Source organism: Sebastes umbrosus, chromosome 4 (genome assembly GCF_015220745.1).
Source record: "Sebastes umbrosus isolate fSebUmb1 chromosome 4, fSebUmb1.pri, whole genome shotgun sequence".
NCBI classification, from domain to species: Eukaryota; Metazoa; Chordata; class Actinopteri; order Perciformes; family Sebastidae; genus Sebastes; species Sebastes umbrosus.
Window position 1 is genome coordinate 4314488 of NC_051272.1, and position 18715 is coordinate 4333202.

The following is an 18715-nucleotide window of genomic DNA, read 5'->3' on the forward strand; positions in this document are numbered from 1 at the left end:
ACTTCTTCTGCTAATTCCACTGGAGGATGAATGCAGAGGGTCAGATGACTTGTGAGCTTATTGTGTCCTGAAGCAATCTGAGTGGAGGGATGCACAATTCAAATTGGAGTTGTCAGAACGTAGTACAACATTTACCACTGTGTCTTTCATGGGAGGGCATTACAATCCTGCAAAACATTTGTGAAGGCAAAGTTCTTATGAATGCAGCTATATAAGTTTTCTTTGAATGTAACAGTCTGACAAATATAACCTTTTATTCAAATCACTGAAGGTCAATTTGACAAACAAAAATGCAACCATTGAAAGGAAAAAGAAAAAGAAGAAATGATGTTTAATACTGAAGAGATTAGTCAGTTGTCTAAATATGTTCAAATCATCGAGAATGGCAGGATCAGTTATCACACAAAATCCATCTTGTCAGGCTTCAAGTGATGCGTTTGTGTCCGACAAGCCAGATCATGGATCAATCTGGCAGCTAAGGGCATGGCTTAGGTGTGCGTGACAACACTAAGAGCTGACCATTCTAAACAACAATGGCGGCTCCTGAAGAGGTTAGCGTAGACACTGCAATACTGTCAGCTATATCAGAACTGGAGATTATTTCTTCATTCAAAGAAGAGCGAAGAGCTTCACTGGAAGCTTTTATCTATGGAAAATATCTTTTTGCTCTTCTCCTGACTGGCTTCGGCAAGAGTTTGATTGACAGATAGTTCATCCAATCACCTTCCAAATATTTTTGAAAGTGCCTGGCTGCCCTTTTCCAAACCGTTTCCAATGACGGAATCTCAGATGGTTCTGTGTAACAAAGCATCTGGCGGGTCAGGTTAATGTTATAGACCAGACAACTGATGAAACCAAAAAATAAATAGATTATTGATGATCAAAATAATCTGTGGTTGAAGCTCTAAAACGACGCATTATTTTCTATTCAATTGCACAACATTCAACTTAAGCAGTATGCTATCATCAGAGTGTTGTGTGAATCTGTATCTCAACATGATGGATTGATATCCGAATAAGTTTGCTGTTTGCTGGCTGGCATACCGCTGAAGCACGACAGTCTGAACCAGGGGAGACTTTCTATTGCGACTGATATTTGTTGTCTGAGGAGGAGCATTCACGGAGGAAAAATAACAGATGTTGCAGATGGAATTAATTTTTACACAAGAGGCTTATGAACAGATGAATGCGTGTCAATAGCTCTTAACGAGGCTGAAGGGGCAACACTTCCAATGAAAGTGGATGTAAATGATCTTCCATATAGGAGCCGTTTCACCAACCATAGGAAGGGCCCTGAGCAAGAGGCAGAAGAGCCAAGTTCCACTAGGGCCTTTCACTTTCCCTGTTAGGTGATGTTAAGGAGGTGAGCACAGCTGGCTGGGCGCGTTCTTTCCGCTTCATGCTTTCTAGACATTACAATATATCTATACGCTAGCAACTGTGAACTCATCTTCAAATGCAAATTGCAGGATGTCCAGATATTTTGTAGCCCTAAACTTTCTTCCTTTTCGTTAAGTGGTGTTTACTGAACCGAGGAGCCAGTCTTGTAAGAAAATGGTTGTTTGAAGGAGTCCAAACACAGCAACTACTTGTTTGCAGGACTCAAAGTGAGTGGAAGTAATGAAGAACAGACAGACAGAGCTTCAAAGAATATGTGCTAGAATCACGATGCCTTGAGGTTCACAGTTTTTCACTGGATTGTAGAACACCGTTGAATAAAGCTGGCACGACGGTAGGTTTTATTTATATCTGTTTAAAATCTTTTGAAAAAATATATCTACTGTATGGAGCCCATAAATGTTCAATACTAAATAAATAATATATTTAGAAACACATTGAATACATTGTGTAAACTAGCCTATATGAAGCAAAACATTGTGAAATAATTTAAGAAATGATTCAAACTCATCCTCATCATAGTCAATTTTCCCCAATAACAGCTTTTTTGGGTTTATTTTCATCTCAAAATGTCACTTTTCATAACGTGACACTTTATTTCATAATGAAATGTCACCAGTGCCCGCCTCGCACCTTTCAGCCAATCACTTGCCGTCAGCTTCTAGTCTTACACAAGCAAGCTCAACAACCACTAGCAAATTTAACATTAATAACTTATTTATTTATTTGAACACATAGCATTTAATTAAAAAAAAAATCAAATGAGATTCAGAGTCGGCGCCAGAGCATTAGGAACATACGGGCAATCAACTTTGTCATGGGAAACATTATTTTCACCTCACATAGGCTTTAATACATGTATAATTAACATTATCATGTTTCATGAAATAAACAAACTATGAACAAGAGCCATATACATACTGTCAATTATGTGCACAGGGGTGCACGCACGCATACACATGCTATCACGTCCACAAAAACAGAGGTTATAATCTTAGATGCACAACGGGAAATATAAATGTTTTGAATTCAATAAACCTATACATTGGGCCACCTTCACATGATCATGTAGCAACAATTACAAATGTGCAAATAGTACCACTCACACTGTACTTTACTACAAAGCAGGAGTTTATCAAGATGCATGATTTTGGATTTATGAACTCACCACTAGAACAGCTGGAGTCTCCGACTGCGAGTGCGAAATCTCCTCAACACAACTTCTTTCCATTCGTTTCGCAATTTTCGAGTGAGATCATGCCCGTTGTCTGGTCATACAATGTGGATATGGTAGTTGGTTTTAATTGGCTAGGGAGAGGTGTGTTTTATGGATTAGTGCAATCAAAACTTACTTCCATCACCAAACTGTATGATTTAATTTTACTTATAGCTATAAAAGTATTTCAGTTTAGTTTTTTGTCAGGAGAGATTTCAAGAGGGCACAGTGGCCTTTTTGGACGGGCCTGGACCCCCTAGGCCTGCCCCTAACACCGACACTGATGAGATTGTTATTATAACAATCATCATACTCAACATTAAAATCTATAACATAACATCCTTTTCAAGGGCAATAATCCCTTTTGCTTAAAACAATAAAGTTTAAAGCTACAATTTGGAAAGGAATCAAAAAAGCAGGTAAAAAAAATTAAATACTGGAGAAAAAAAAATGGACTCCTTGATGTTCTCTCATTCTGGGTTTATTCCAAGTCTCTTGTGCTTGTGTGTTTTTAATAGCGCCTTGCTCTTTAAGTTTTATTGATTTAATTTGGTCCATTTGAAATCTGGGGGATTTATACGTGGATAATGCCTCAAACAGAAATGTCTGAATGTGATGGAGATCTCTATCTCTGGCTGAAAGAGTCAACGCAATTCATCCTTTTTGTCCGCTCCCTATTTCCTGCACTGAGCCCACCCATTAAATCCTCCAACCCACAATACATGCAGGGAGGATCATCTATCCTCTCGTATGTAAACAACCACCTACGCAGACTCCTCTACCACTTCTTTTATTATTTCTCCCGACAAGCAGTCTGTGGATTTTCTTCATTTCGCTGTTAAATTTGAGCCGTGATAAAACACAAATCACACAGATGCTTTCGCTATTAGAGATTTGTGCAATACAGTGATGCATTGTTCTAGGACAGATCAAGGTTAGTCTTGTGTGGTCTCTCTACATGAATTATAAATAGGTGCTCTGTGTGTGTGTGTGTGTGTGTATGTGTTTGCAGCTTCATACACAACGGTGAGGGAAAGTATACAGGCCTAATTGCCCAGCAGGGATGAAGAACCCCTGTTTGGTTTGTGTAATGTTGTCTTTGCTCTGTAAGACTGAAGATCTGTGTTTGATCTGGTAAAGATTGGACTGGTTGTAGCAACAACACTAGACCATGATAAATGTGTTGTTTTGTCTTTGTTTAGTTTTCCCTCTAAAAGTTTATCAGATGACTTGTACAACTTACAAAAAAAGGTCCAAACCAACATATGAATTCTTCATATAACACAATTTTTCACATTTCATAGCACAATCTAATTTATTTATTTTACACAATAACTATGTAATTATGCAATAGAAAAAAAAAAAAACAAGCTACGTAAAGCAATGGATCCGTATTTTAGGAAAAGCCCTTATTAGCCTCCTTTTCAAGAGTTAGATGAGAAGATTCATCCCACTTTCTTCTCTGTGCATTAAGTTGAAGCAGGGAGGAGATGTGGTTATTTTAGCATAAAGACTGGAAACGTGGAAATAGCACGCCTGGCTTGCTCGCTCCAAAGCTCAAAGATACACATACCAACACCTCTGAAGCTGACAAATCAACTTGGCCTCATAAAAGGGTTCGTATGATATCTTATGAAAATATATTGTTATTATTATTATGTCAACACCTGACGCATGTGTCAACTTCAACTCCAGCCTCAAAAGCAACTTCCGTCATCACGGGAAACAACTTGGTTAGGTTTAGGCAACAAAACTAAGAAGTAAGATTTAGGGAAGGGAATAACTACGGAAGTGGCATTAATGAAGTACGTAATTTAAGTGACAAATAAATCAACGTTGGCCTTTGGTTTCACACGGGGTACGAACACCGGTCTCCTGGGCAAATGTCTGGTGTTTTTTGACCCACCCATCCAACCCGACCTACTCCCTACACTGCGTTTGTCGCTCTTTATACTTGATACCTGATTCACAATTATGTGGATTACATACTAATTTATTTTGTCGGATATATACAAAAATGCACTGCATTACTTTCCGCAGGTATAGCTAGGAACAGTGTACAGATGTTGTTGGTTTAATTTGACAGGATTGCCGCTGCGTTACCAGGGTGATGTCACGGCGGTGTGCCTGGGGTGTACTTGATAACTGTATAGATGCAAGATGGCAGCAGAGTGCTTGAATCCTGATGACAGCCTGGACAAATGAATGGACTGTATCTCGTTTGTTTAATATGCACACAAATAGGAAAACAATGTGGTTTTATAACAAATTACAGAAAAATAGCTTCTGGGTAGATGGATATCAAAGCATAGCAGTAGATAAGCTAAACTTATTGACTTATAGCTCCAGTTCTATACTTAACACACAGAGAATATTAATCTAACTCTTAAAAAGAAAACATGAGCATATTTCTTAAAATGGTTGAACTATTCCTTTAAAGTCACACTTGGGGTTTCACTATTTCCTCTCAATACTCCATCCCCCAGTATGAATAGTATTCTGTTGCAAGAGTGCTTCCATTATTAACTATGTCTAGCTCTATGGCACAGGATTATGTTAAAGGCCACAGATACCAATTCAATCCCAGGAATGTGTTGTTTTCGTACCATTGTTTTCCGCATCGTTAGTAATTTAAACATTACGCTGCATTCCCCCTTTTTCCATTAATTTTACATTTACCACAGCCTTATTGTAGAGGCCCTGTCGGTGGACGAGCATAATTGATGGTAGAATGCAACATTTTTTTATTTGGCCTCAAGTTCAGAGCAAATGCATTTACCTTGCACAGATTAGTTTCGAATTAAACTTATATAACATGGGGTCTAAGCAATCAGACCTTTCCCGGTAGCTCCCCGCGACTCATTTCTTTGAGCAAGTTTAATTATCTTTAATGGCAAAGTCAGGCTCTGCATATCTGGTGAGAAACAAGGTCCATTCCTCATAAATTCATTATAGCGTTGGGCCTTGGGTAGGAGGTGGTGCTCAAGGCAAGTAAATGTCTTGTGTCATTTATGGAAATGCGGAGAATGAAGTTTGCTGCGGTATTTTGTTTTGATTAGACTGCAAAGGAAATTACCCATCGAGACAGAAATAATTAATTGTAATCAACTTGTATAATAACCAGGCACACACCCTGAAGGATGGACATATGTTCAGATTTGTTAAGATAAATCTATATCCGATGTGTAGGTGTGTACAGGCAGGGGTTGTATTTATTTTTAGAATGAGGATCCAGTCTAAAATATACTTTTGAAGGCTTATATTGAATTATTTTATTAGATAGGGGAACATTATCTCAAAAGCACTCTTGACCAGGCCAACAAATAAAGTAAGAATTAATTTTCTTTTCTTCTGTTCTTTTCAGGCAGGCAAACCATTTTGAGCATATTTTTTGCTTCTTTTGGAGATAACTGTTGCTGTTACCTTGTTACCATGGTTACTTGTGCTTTTTGTTGAGGCATCACCTGATATATCTTTTGGTTGTTACAAAAAAGAAGGATAATCAGTTAAAAGATTTGCTTAGATAGCAGTGGTCGCCTTCTGTTGTTGGCTGTCATCGGCCTGTGTCACATGATAAAATGGTAATGTGCTATGTATCCTGTGTGTGTGAGGAAACATTAACTTATTAAATTTCATGTAGATTGGGGTTTTAAATTATGCAACCATTACTCCGAGTGAGAGGTGCTCTCCAGACAGACATGGTATCGTTGGCTGAGTTAAACCTAAATGGGTGGAGGTCAGAAATCCACCACCAACGTGTTTTCTCGCCGAGTAACGTTAGACTGAAGATCAGGGAAAGGACAAGTAGGAGAGGAGGTAACTAATACTGTCAAACCGTCTCATGCTACTAACTGAAAGAATGTAATTTAGCTAATTATTTACTGTAGGTTGGCCAGTTTACCTTACCGGCCAAGTTCACGGTCTTATTACCGTACCATTACCTCAATTACTAGGTTTATATCTGAACTTCACAATGAGGTGCAACGGATGCGAGACACAACCTACTGTTGTCATTCTAAATCTCTCTACTCAAGATTTGCACTATCCAAGTACTGGAGAAAAGTTTGGCACAAGCCATTATCATTACTAAATAGATGGAAAAAAATTCTGGTTTGTTAAAATTTCTGAATAAAATATGAATATTTAAGGGGTACACAAATATTGTGCACATGACTAATTATCTGCCCTGCGAATGGTTAGCATTCTACAGTTTTTCATCAGTTAGCTTGTCAGCTTGCTACAATATACTAAGAAAATGTACCAAAATAAAAGACACCAATAGTCACCAAAGTTAAACACCGGTTCATACTGTGGTGCAGAGCAGCAGGTGCAGTGTGTAGGAATTGGCAGCATCTAGCGGTGAAGTAGCAGATTGCTACCTGAAACATGTCCCGTGTGCCAAGCGCGTAGGAGAACTACGGTGGCCGATGCAAAAATGCGAGTAGCCCTATCTGCAGCCAGTGTGTGGTTTGTCCGTTCTGGGCTACTGTGGAAACATGGCGGTCGACTCCGCATGTAAATATAGACGGCTCATTCTAAGGTAAGAAACACAACGATTCTTATTTTCAGGTGATTACACACTAAAGGAAACATAATATACTACTATATATTATTATTATATTCAATTTCTGCCAATAGAGTCCCCTAAATTATACACACTGTTCTTTTAAGTAACAGGTATTTAAAATTGTCAACCAGCGAGATGCTGTCAGCTTGCAACTTGTCACAATCTCTCACACAATTCATGTGGGTGTGTGACTCCTCTCTCTCTCTCTTTGTGAGGGTGTATGACGTCCTCAGAAGCTTCACTTTCAATTAAATCTCACTTAAAAAAGTAATTCTTTAATATGCTACTGTATGTGCAAGTACTTGTTTCTGCTCTTGCAGTCACATCAAAGTAATTATACTAGTTAGTGTAGTTAATTGTAGATCCCTGTTGAACACGAATCACCTAACGATGTAGTGTTTTTCCTCTATCAATGCATTGTCTTGATTTACTTCCTATGCTATTTTTACATCACTTATAATGTAACATATTGACATCATTTTACATCCATCCATCGGGAGATTGAGCTGATCTGTGAAACCATACATCTGAATCTAGAGGTCCTCCCTTACAGAGCTCATCAACAAAAACAAGAACAAGAACAAACCTGCCGGAATCCCTCTGGTGTAGCCCATTTCTGGCATGGCTGTGTACAGTATCCATGGAAACAAGAAAATAACCTGGCAGAGCTGAAGAGGACCCTGGCACAAAAGACAGGGTTGTCAAGTTTATTGCCCGAGAACAAAGCAAACAGAGAGGACACTTACTACTAAAAAAAAAAAACAGCAGCGCACTGTAACATAATTCAAGTTAATTAAGAGGAGCCTTGGACCTCACAAGTGACACGTATAATGACTCATTCTCCAGGAGGCTAATATGGGTGCTATTAGCTGGCCCAAATAGCTACAATGTGAGTGGTTTTGCTAATGTGAGCCAGAGCACTATTTTGCCTAGGGCCCCGAAAAGGCTGGACTCAACTGCTAAAGAACAAAACTCTGTATTTGACATTAACCAAGACATTAGCACTCAAAGTGTTGATTAAATTAAATAAAATGTAAAGAAAATATCTTCAATTCTCACTCAAGTCACACTCTCTGTATCCTCGAGGAAATCTTGCCAAAAAGCTGGGCTATTTAAAATGTGAGGAGTTGTTGCACTAAGTCACCTGTCCTTGTTTATCGGCTTCCGAAGATGCTTTTAATGCCGTATTTGATACAGTGTGAAGCTTATGCGGCCACCCAGTGATAAAATGAAAATTGGGGACAGCCTTTATTTGAAATGTGGCACAACTGTGGCAGTTAACTCAGCAATTTCGGAGCTTTAACGCTGCCCACCTACACGAAATATATCCTTTTTTTATAGAGCACTTGGCTGCATGCTGCTCTAGTGTTTTTTTTTTTATTCCTTGTAATCTGTATCCTCTCTGCAGCACCTTTTTATTTTCCTTTATCAGGCATGCAACTCTGCAACTGCCATGAATTATCTGTGCATGTGCATCTGCGCCATTTAAATACCTGGCACATACTTGACTACCTGCGCCAGCACTTGTTTTTTTTTCTTTACTATATCTCAATCTGCTCCTGTTTCAGAAGTGCCAAGCCATAGTGTAACAACACATCTGTTTTCCACTGTACTTTGAAGAGTGGCAAGCTCTCAGCTTATGCTGCTTTCTTGGATCACGGAGCTTTGAGTCTCTCTTTAATGTTTCAAAATAGTCCTCAGGTAAATTCACCCCAGGAACACTTGGTCTCTGCTGTTGGATGTGTCACAGATCTTGTCAGAACAAGGGATATCTTCCTCACTGGCTCGTACCATTCTTCCACATGAGCTGAGCCTGGGATAACCAGCCAGAAGGTATACATTCAGATCTATTGTCTGCAGGGCGAAGCTGTGCAGCTCAGACTCCCAGTTAAAGCTGCTCACGTCCCTAATGGGGTCAAAAGTTACATCTCTCCTGTAGTGCTCATCATCAATAAGCTACTGTACAGTTTTCCCAAAACTTTTTATGTTCCCACACAATGTTTTGCTGTAGATGCACTCATGCTTCACACACAAACACTTACTCATCCACACTTTACCACTGAGCAGATTCACACCAACAATGGAGCCTGAAGAAAACCCAAAGCTCCTCCTCAACAGCAGTTTAGATGCCTTTGAGCAATGTAATCTCATTTTGCAACCCGTTCTCACTCCAAACTTGTCAATTACCGCCCCTTGACGCCTGATTACGACGCACTAAGGCATTCTTTAGCATCTGTATGAGATGCACCGGGTTTTCAACTAACTCAAATGTAAACACCTGCGTCTTGGTGGATAGTTGGGTCAAACACAATTTTCACCCAGGAGACCGCCGTTTGTGTCCCGTGTGAAACCAAGTCAGTGTTGACATATTTGACCATAGTTTTGTTATGTAACTTACATACTTCACTAATGCCGTGTACGTAAGTTAGGTAACAAGCATACTTAGTTTAACCCAAACCACAACCTTTTCCTAAACCTAACCAAGTTGTTTTGTTGCCTAAACCAAACCGTAAAGCTACATTGGAAGTTTATTTTGAACTAAATGCATGTGTCGAGGAGAAACTGTACTTTTACTGTGAATGCAGACGTTTATTTTGAATAGAGACTGAATGTTGAAGTGGAAACTGACACGCCATCGCTAACGCTAAATTACGAATCCTGCTATATGGGAAAGCATGACCTGCCCTACTATGCCTCTGATTGACTCGTACTCGCTGCCTTCATTGTTTGGATTGGTTAGGTTTAGGCATGATGAGTGAGATTGGTCAGGGTTAGGGTAGGTATATCATGGTAAGCCAATCAGAGGAAGATTAGGGCTAGTCAGAGGCAGGTCATGCCTTCGCTATAGTAGGATTCGTAATATCACTTCCCTGAGAGTGTCATAGTTTGAAGCTTAGAACCACTGACCAAGCGCCGGTATTTGATGAGTTGGGAGTGAGAATGTGTTGAATTTGACAACATAGCCTACAATGGAAATGAGGAAAAACACTGTGATGTGATATTTTTTCCTATAGCGCACAGTCCCTAAATCTAATATAAGTGTTAGTCTGGAGTTTCAAAACATCAATAGCGAAAGCTGTCTTGTCTCATAAATGGCAGTCCACCTCAAAGTCCCAAGTGGAAAGAGGTGTGCTGTCAGCAGCTGTTACAATCAAATGACTGGGCTTTTTGTTGCAAACAATCTGTAATTTTTGGTGACAACACCAGGTGGTTCCTCCAACCTCCACGTCAGATATAAAGTAGCTGGTGCAGCAGAAGTGACCTCCACATTAGAGAAAGTTTCTTGAGACGGAGTTTTTCAGAGTGAGATAGAGGCCAGCAGCAGATCACTGGGTGTAGGCAGCCAACAGTCGTGAATGTACTCTGACTAAATTCATTTACTTTTTTTTGTTGCTGAATAAGAAGAACAAAAAGTTCTCAAGCTACTCCTCTTTGGACAAATGGAGAATAAATAAACAAAATATGTGCATCTTTGTTCAGTCAAGTGTCGACAGCTGCATATGTACTCCACAAGTACATGCACACACACACACACACCACGTGAACATGTGCAAAATAAAACGATGTAACGAGCAGTTGATGGAAATTCACAAAGAAAAGCACCGAATGTGTGTTTAGTTTGTTCTACACCCGATGTTGTCCTTTTCAAAGATGCAAGCGCCGCAAAAAATCAATTATGTGAAACAGAAAAGGAGGACATTCGTTCTTTGAATTGCATTGAGTGAAAGAGCAGAAGTCAACCCACTGGTCAGAGGCTTGTAATGTGTTTGTGCAACATGCAGAACCAACCTGCCAAAGCTGCTTTTGTGTTTCCTTGGAAACCTCAGCTCAAGTTGTACTTGCTGCTGTGAAAAATGCACTTCTTGGGTATTTGGCTATTGGTTGTCCATGAACTTTGACTGTAAAGTTAAGAGAAGAATAATGTTTTCTTGCTTTTTTTACCACCCGACTGTTCTTTCAAAAGGATTTGCTTGACATAGCCGATGTAGTTACGATTATTTGTAAACTACATTTACATTTTCGTTTGGAAAAGCACCAACAAGCTACCTCAGGTGTTGAACCTGTTTGTTTGCTTACCAATTATCAGAATGTTTGGATTTATGCATTTTGTCATTTTTCTCCTCCTTCATCTTTGCTGGCATGTTAATGTTTTTCAGGGTGTTTGATAAACCATTGAAACAGAGAAGAAATTAGATAAGTAGTACATGTTCTGTATAGAGCTGTCAAAGTTAACGCGATTATCACGCGTTGCTAATTGGTTATTTGTGTTGTTGTTATTTCCAACACAGGCATTTGGGTTATTTGGAAAAATCTTGACAGCCTTTAAAATGCTACACATATGAAAATATTCTCAGTGGATTTGTTTAGCTTGTTTTGTATCCTATTTCTGCTAAAAAATGACAAAGCACTCTAACCCATGTAAGCAAGTTATTTAACCACCTAGAGATTTTAAGTTTACTTATATTGCCCTAATTAGTTGAGCCAACTTTTCTCCTGGCTTCCCTGATATTGTACTAAATGATAGTGTTTTGAATACCGCAGTCGTTTATATCTGTGGGTGAAATATGGATTTGTTGGCTACATGCTGGCCATCTCATAGTAATGACTGTTGGATAGTAATTCTTCCCTTTTAAAGCTCACGCTGAAGTAATAACTGAAAATCATCTGATGTCATTTGGTTCATTTGTAAAATGCTAAGGCTCAGCAGACCATCTGGCTTTTTGATAATGAAAGCACCTTGAGCGAGACGCATGAGTGTTGGTATTGATGTGATTTTGATACAATGACAAAGTAATTCCACAGTCAAGCAATGATTGAGAAAAAACAAAAAAAGGGAAAATAAAAGTATTTCAGAGCACTGTATGTTATTTTATAAGACAACTGATCTCAAGGGCTCTCCTCTGCGGTGTAATGTGAGAGAAACAGGATTTTCTCACCCTCATCTTTCTCCTTGTGACTCCTTTTAAATAATTGAAAGCTGAGCAAAGCCGGGCAATTCCGTCCCACTGAATGAGAGAAAAATTCTTCTGTGGGCTCCTGCAGTGAGACTGTTGAAAAAGCCCAAACAGCTTAGATTTGTAATATCTCTCCAGCTACAGTATGTGGTGTCTCGCCATTGTTGTATTGCTCATCCCCAGGGCTTTGCAAAGAGAAAGTCATTGCGGAGGCATTCAACTGGTTTCTGACATCTGGACTATTTTTACCCCGAGGGCTTTTGGTCTCAGGGAACAACTGGATTGATCATAGTTTGTGTTGTTGAGTCTGTCTCCGTTGGAACTTTAGGACATCAATTGATCTGCTGAAGTTACCCTGCCGTGCAGTTATTACCTCTTTAGAAAATTAGTAACTGCCTCTGGAAATTGCTGTATATGCCATAAAGCACACTCCGACGGTGTATAATAATTATACTGTTGTCAAATGTAAGTGATGTTTAAATATGTCTGTACTTTTTGAGAACAGCCCGTAATTAACATCAGTCAATATGGAGTACTTTCACTTCTATGTGAACAACAGTAATATGCGCTGCATCCAATATAGGGAGCACTGTTGATCATAATGATGACATAACTCGTAATGAATGAATGTGAATGTGCTCAATTTGGAAATCATGCCTCTGATTAGACACAGCTGTGTTTTGGGAATAATTTACTTCCGGAATAGCAGCCCTCAAGAGATTCAAGCGCTTCCATCAACTGCTCGGGGAATGTTTAAGCTAATTTACAGTTTTATTGCATGACATATATGATGACATTCACAGTAAAAAGACTTCAAAATGCGATGCTCTCGGCCATACCTCCTGATGTAAAAAATCATTCAATTATAGATTTCTATTTCATGTAATCCAACAGACATAAAGAATTGTGAGTTTTGATCCTATTCCCCTCAGGACTAATGGATCCTCATCTTAGAGCAGTAAGCAAAGACCAAGATATTCCAACATCACCAAGACGGCCTTGATTATTGCACTTCCTGCCTACTGTGGGACTGTAATACACGTGGGAACGCTACTTACGGACCATCCACTTCACTCAATAACTTCAGTTGATCAATTAGCTGCTAAGGAGACTAAACTATTAGTGTTGAGGCCTGGGAATTAAATAGCTCTGGGCTATTGCCTTAAAATACGAAGGCTAGCTAAGAAATCTATACATTTCTACCATGGCAACTTTATTTATATACACAAGTTTGAATCTGAACAGCATACAGCACCCACTAGCCTTACATCCTTACCTACCTTTGGAGCATTTTGTTTTGTCTTTCCCATTGTGATTCTGAAATGAAATTAAAATGTAAAGGGGCACTCAACTGAATCTGTCAAGTTGTTAACACTTCATAATAACCAGCATTTAATGGTAAATTGATAGTTAATTACATTTTTGTTAATAATTATTACTGTTAACAAACCATGACATTATAATTAATGTTTAGTAATTATGAGTAATGCTATAAACTCTTAAATGATTTGTGAAAATGTAAGAAAAGAAGGAAAACATTTATAAACATTACATAGATAGATTGGCCCGATATTAGTAACACTTTATTAATGGTTAATAATTGGTTTGTAAACCATCTATAAACAATATTTGGATGGCTATTATAAAGTTTCAACTGATGATTATTATATTATGATTATAATTATAAACAAAGTTTAATTAAATATCAATTTACCATTTATAAGTGATGGGTATTATAAAGTGACCACCCAGCTACTCTGCTTTGGTTTGGAGACTTAATTTGCAAGCTGCGTTGCAAACTGGGGCATGGCGTTTGAAAAATGTTATTACCTGATAGAGAGGGTGTAACAAAAAATGCTATTAGGCTGCATAATGGGTGTAGGATCAACCCTGTCTCCGACAAAATTATGTTCCCATACAACTACACTGCATTCTCAATTACGCTTTCAGGAAAACATATTTTCCCCTGGATTATGGTCTCAGTTTTAAACATGTGATTAATGTTGTACATTGAAATAAAACAAAACAAAAACACAACAAAACTACTTGGTTATGTTTATTAAAAGTCTCATGGTCTGGCTTAAAATAGGTATGTTTGTTATGTTATTTAATTTAGAGAAGTAAATTTAAATAAGACAACGTTGACTTTTGGATTCACACGGGACACGAACAGCAACCTCCTGGGTCAAAGTCCAGTGTTTATTAGACACATCTATCCACCCTGACCTCCTTCCTCTACAGACTATGATTACTAAGGTATTTGTGATATATCGAAAATGAAACTAACCCGGGAGAAAAAACGTTTCCTTTGAAATGTAATTGATGATGTAATTTTCTTGTATGGAAATGTAATTTGTAGGAGACATATTTACTGTTTTACCTGAGCTAAAAGGCAGGATATGTTTGCCTCTGCTGGATCAATTATGTCTGTTCTTGTTTTAATCTCTGTCTTTCAGGTCCCCCATCTTTATGGAATTACCATACTAAATTGCTGGACTGGCCCTTTAATATCAAGAAAAACAAGCTTACTTGAGTAAAAGTATCACACATTAATTACATCTCCATTATTTAAGAACGTCTAAACATTTCCTTTTTCAAATATATCATAAAGCAAATCAACAGCAACTCATCATATCAAATTGTCATATTTGTCACAATGTAATTTATAGTAAAACTATGATAAATAATACCAGATGTCTGAACATTTCTGATTTTGCTTCTAAGGATCCCATCTTTTGTTGTGTTATTCTTGTAGAATATGATGAACCTTTAACATCACTGAGATAACATGATGGCGGGGGCCTCTGGAAAAAAAACTACCCAGACGGACAAAAACACAATATCAGAAGGCAGATGGAGAAAATAATGAAAAATGAAACCCATACTCACCTGCAGATATCTTGGAACAATGCTGACAAATGGGAGCAGCAGCCTGGTCTGTGCTGTTTTTCATCAGATCACATCGTCTATCTCGCAATGGCAGCTGCCTCTGCTGCCCCATCGAATTTCAGCCGCCCGCTGTCCTTGAGGCGAGTAGGCAGAAGCCAAATTATTTGCACACTGGTTAGCCACTTCAAGGTGAAACAACAACTGAGCTCTCAATTATTTCACCGTGGCATATTCAGGCCTTACACAGGGGGATTGGAAATAGAACAGAATTATGGGACGGATTGGCCCCTTACCTACTCACCTATTTACCTTGATATTAATTGCCCGGATCACCTTGGTAATACATCTGCCGGCAAACAATCTGCTGTCCCCTAAAGTGATAACGAATTCTAGGTTCAGTATTGACACTCGCCAGCCGTGAGTCTGTTATAGCGGGCTGCCAAAAAGATGGTTTTAATGGCAGACAGATGCAGTCTTTTGGCTGTCACATTTTTTTCGAATTGGGGACTCATGACTCTTTCATGGGGTTGTTAAATAAATAAGGAGGGTAGATTGAGTTGCCTACAGAGACGTGGGCTGTGGCATATGGCCCAGGCAAAAATGGGCCTCAACAGATCGCCTTTTTTTGGACGCCATCCTGGTGCACGCTCGATCGCCACGAGCCAGCCAAGGCAGTAAAACAATAGCAAAGCAGTCAAAAGCGAGTAACTGAGGGGAGTCAGGTGGCTTTCTTTTTTAGCAGCAGGGCTCGGGGAAGTAGTGTTTATTGACTATGCAGAAGTGTCTGCTCTACATCAAAGCAACCGCTAAGTCCCCACATGGGAACCACACCAGACATAAACCCCTGAACCCAGAAGGATCAAAGTCTCACCCACTATTCAACTTAAAGCATATTAAATAAATATGAATATTCTGAATATTATGTCTCAAATATAAATAGACAACCCAGAAACAGGAAGCCATCTTTTTACGCAGATTATATGATAATTAGAAGGGATATTTTGAGAAAATGTACTGGGAGTTGTTTTTTTTTGGGAAGTGAAATCATGCATATTTACTGATCCACTACAGTAGTGGGCTATTTCCACATTACTTTATTTGCACATGCATGTTAAAAATCACACTATATGGTGGTTGGCACATTCTATAGTTAATTATTCAAAAACAAGTATGCATATGTGTTTCAAAATACACTTGAGATTCAATTTTTTGAACTTCATTTCGCTCATGTTTACATCTATTTTTGTGATTACTGTAAAACCATAGTATCTGCTGTGCCAGTGAGGGTCCTGCAGTAAACAGAAGGTCGTTTTCACCGGGGAATCATCCAATAAATGTACTTGAGGATGTGCAGGACAATTTAATATGGGATTTGGTCCTTTATCGGTCGAGCTGTGTCCCAGCTAACAATGATATGAAGCAGACTTGCTGCTGTCTGGCTCGTATGGTAGCCTCTAAACTTTATCATTCAGTCGGTGGATGCCGGTAACAAAATAAACTGTCATGTCCAGTTTCCAAAGAATCCTGAAGAGAGAAATTCAGTCAACAGCACTCCAGAAACAGACACATTGCTGCTCACTTCTGAAAGGATGTTGTTGCTTTGATTTTGACTTTCACTGTAACAAGACAAGACACTCCTACTATGTTTCATGTGTCCAGTCTCATTTAGAAGAGCTGCAAACATGCTCAGCCTTGAGGAATTTCTCAAAATGTCGATTATATATAACAAATACTGTTGAATTTCAGCTTTAATGCACACTATATTTTTTTCTATCTTTTTTTACAATGTATTTTTAACAAAATGCAAAGGAAAATTCAACATAAAATGTTATCAGTGTTAAAACAAATGGGGTGTTTGATTTATAGATCCAGTATGCAGGATTTAGTGACATCTAGTGGTGAGGTTGCAGATTGCAACCAGTGGGCAACTTCTGGGTCTGAAAAGTGAAGCCAATGCGGAAGTGCCTTAAAGTTGCATTCTTTCTAACAGCCAGCAGGGGGAGACTCCTCTGGTTGCAAAAATAAGTCTGACTGTATAGAAGTCTGAGAAAATGAGCCTACTTCTCACTTGATCTATTACCTCAGTAAACATTGTAAACATGAGTGTATGGTCTCAATCTCTAGTTTCAAGTCTTCTTCAATACATCATGATGTTCATTTAGTAAATTATGGTCCCATTTAGAGTTAAATAGACCATAAAGCAGGGGATGCTTTAGGGTGATTGACAGGTCGCTAGGTGTTGTCCATGTTTTCGTCTTACAACTTTAACCCTTTCACAGTGTGTTTTCAGTTCATTAATATCAACATATGTGGTTGCCTAATAATGTCTGAGTGTTGAGTTGTACTTAGTTACACCCTTTCGTGTCACAAAAACAGCATGGTGAAGGCCATGGTGAACTCGAGACTTCAAAACGGCAGTCCACAAACCAATGGGTGACGTCACAGTGCCTACGTTGACTTCTAATATACAGTCTATGATTGCAGCCAACTGAATAACCCTCCGCTCACTCCTCCCTTTCTAAGCGTGTTGGAGAACTAGGGTGCCCTTTTCAGGTAACGTAAAAACTGAATATCTCTCTCTAGAGCCGTTGTTTGGTTTGTCCGTTCTGGGCTACTGTAGAAACATGGCAGTGTAACAAGGTGGACTCTGTGAAGAGGACTTGCCCCCGATGTAGATATAAAGGGCTCATTCTAAGCTAAATGAAAACACAATTTTTAGTTCCAGCTGATTATACACTAATGAAAACAGTTATGAATATTTCATGCTATTTCTGCTAAAAATATCCCCCTAAATCCTACACACTGGACCTTTATTTTGTGTATTAAAATGTCAACTCACTGTTTCTTAGTATTATTTTTCGGGATAAATTTATAGGACGTTTTTGCACATAAGCCTGTGTGTTAAGCAATAACAGCCCCCTTGGCAGTCAGTCTGAGATCATCTGGCATTTTAAAATCTATTTACTTAATCCTCCTCTCCTTCCACTTATTTTTTCCAAATGTACATGAAGTACTTAGCTTGAGATGACTGGAAAAACAAATGATGTAATGTTCAACTAAATGGCACCTTGCAAAATAGGATCATTATTTTTGGGCGAAAAATACTAAATGTAAAGATCATCATTCCAAGTGGGTAATTTTAAATATGCTACAGTCCAGTGACACATACTGTGCCATGCAGGAAGTAATAGTATCTGCCATCCACGTAGAAAACTACAATAATACATTTAAAAGAAAACAATATTAATAGTTAAGCTGTGGCATGTGACTTTCTGGGAAACTGTCACTTTTCAAAGGATGTCAGACTTAATGTCTTGTGTTTTATGAAAATTGTTGTTAGCTGCTATATCCCATTTTTCCTTAATAATGCATGGAAATGACTATTTGCAGCAGATGGAGTTTTACAACAGTGGAGCAATAAACCGTAAACTACCGCACCACTCGTGCATGATAAGTTCTATCTGTCTAAGCTGAATTCATCCCATCACATCTTCATAGTGGTTTTTGACATTAGCATAAAAGAGTGTCTAACAATAAATGCTAGTCCTGTCATGTTTACATGTTTTTGTGATGATAAATGTGCTGGTTGCTCTTTTCAGTGCACCTGCCTTTGGAAAAAACAAAAACAAAAAAAAACACCAGTTAATGGACCATAGTAGTCATTTAGTATGTTCTAGCCCATTAGCTATA